Source organism: Panthera pardus, unplaced genomic scaffold, assembly GCF_024362965.1.
Source record: "Panthera pardus isolate Hobbes unplaced genomic scaffold, ASM2436296v1 HiC_scaffold_27, whole genome shotgun sequence".
Classification (NCBI taxonomy): domain Eukaryota; kingdom Metazoa; phylum Chordata; class Mammalia; order Carnivora; family Felidae; genus Panthera; species Panthera pardus.
In genome coordinates, this window is record NW_026526843.1 from 55,604,354 (window position 1) to 55,606,656 (window position 2,303).

Genomic DNA, 2,303 nt, shown 5'->3' on the forward strand with positions numbered 1-2,303 from the left:
ACAGTATATTGTGCTTACTCTATTTTTACACCATGTATAACTACTTATTTGCAAAAAGGCTCTCGATCTTTGCATACATAAACAATATGCTCTGGACAGAAATCTGTTATAGTTCGTAGACAATCATAAAAGTCAGTAACAGATGTACAATTGGTTGTAAATAACCACATTCAAAATCCCTCAACAGTATAGAACAAAATATTTCAACCTTGGTTAATACATATGTGAAAAGTTTTACATGTTAGAAAAAGTATGTTAAGGAATCTTAAAATATGAAAGTGAAAATAACTTTGAATGTTCAAATATCATGTTTTCAAGTACTAGTCTCTAAAATCAAGATAAGCAACAGACATGATTTCATTCTATTATTTTGTACCTGATGATTTTCATAACATGACTTAAAATTGACAGTATGCAGCATTATGGCCCAAAGATCAAACATTTAAAATAAAGTTATTTTGGACTAAATTTGAGTATCATCCCCAGCTAAGGGAAGACAAAACAATATATCCAAAGATAGGGTCAACATATGTTCTGGTTTGCTAAGACAGTTCCAGTTTATGTCTGTTGTCTTTGAATAATTATTACTTCTTTTTTTCACTCTCAAAGTGCTCTGATTGAGAAAGAGATTAGTACCAGTGGGCTACTGAGGGTAGCAGTCACCTCAGCCCTAACAATGATTTTTTGATATTTCTAAGACTACCCTGGAGAATCATTCTGCCAATGGTATAATTGCATTATTCCTTCCAGCAATCTGGACTGAGAAAAAGCTTTCTACAGTTTGAAAAGCAGTGAGTAGGAAAATATTAGGAGTCACAGGACCCATAGAAACATGCATAGAAAATGCAATTCCAAGAAAGGAATAACTGTTTTGACCATCTGCCAGTGTAAACATAAGAGATTCTATAGAGTGAAATTTAAAGTTTCCTGAGTTCCAGACCTCTGAATATCTTAGAAGTGGTAGGTAAGAAAAGAAAATGTCTCTGATAAGATCAGGCTGATAGAATTGAAAGGAAAACTGCCCTTTGGAGATCATATTTTTTCCTAACATAAAATATGAAACACTGATTTTGCTACATAAACGTATTTCTAAAACAAAAGAGTGACATCAGAAAATATAATGGAATTTTTAGTGAAAACACAACACAGTGCTTTAAAACAGTTCCACCCTAATATTTGATTATGGAAACAACTTCACTTGACCAAAATGCTCCACTGACCATCTAACTATCCAACAGAGCAAAAATCCTTCACCAGAATTAGTGGATCAAATGGTGGTACTTAAAGAGAAATTTTAGTCATATCTGCTTTCAACAGATGTTCTGAAAAAGAATTGTACTTCTTGGGTTGCCAAAGATTTTAGCCTATGTTTTATTTATTTTTTTTTTTAGGCTATGTTTTATAGACAGATATGGTTACATATTTATTTGGATATCTATTTCCTTTTATGGGGGTTCACATGTTTTTTATCACATTATGTACATTTGTATTGAACATATTGCAGAGTAAAAATTTTCCTGAAAAATAAAGTACAACCTTTATGTATTATGACAAAGTGTTAAATATAAGTAGCCTAAAACAATCTCTAATATTGACACAAGACTTTTGTTGGTAGTCCACAGAATTTTTTACATTTATTTCAAAGATCAGAGACACACATGTTAACTTCAGGTGAAAACAATTATTTATTGCTTTTAAAAATAAACATTTTTCACTTAGCATCACACTCTCCAGTTCCATCCACGTTGTTACAAAAGGCCATATTTCATTTTTTCTCATTGCCACGTAGTATTCCCTTGTGTATATAAACCACAATTTCTTTATCCATTCATCAGTTGATGGACATTTAGGCTCTTTCCATAATTTGGCTATTGTTGAGAGTGCTGCTATAAACATTGGGGTACAAGTGCCCCTATGCATCAGTACTCCTGTATCCCTTGGATAAATTCCTAGCAGTGCTATTGCTGGGTCATAGGGTAGGTCTATTTTTAATTATGTGGATCCTGAGAAACGTAACACAAACCCATGGGGGAGGGGAAGGGAAAAAAAAAGGTTAGAGTGGGAGAGAGCCAAAGCATAAGAGACTGTTAAAAACTGAGAACAAACTGAGGGTTGATGGGGGGTGGGAGGGAGGGTAGGGTGGGTGATGGGTATGGAGGAGGGCATCTTTTGGGATGAGCACTGGGTGTTGTATGGAAACCAATTTGACAGTAAATTTCATATATTAAATAAATAAATAAATAAATAAATAATAAAATAAAAAAATAAAAATAAACATTTTTTAAAAGACCAGATACTTTCAG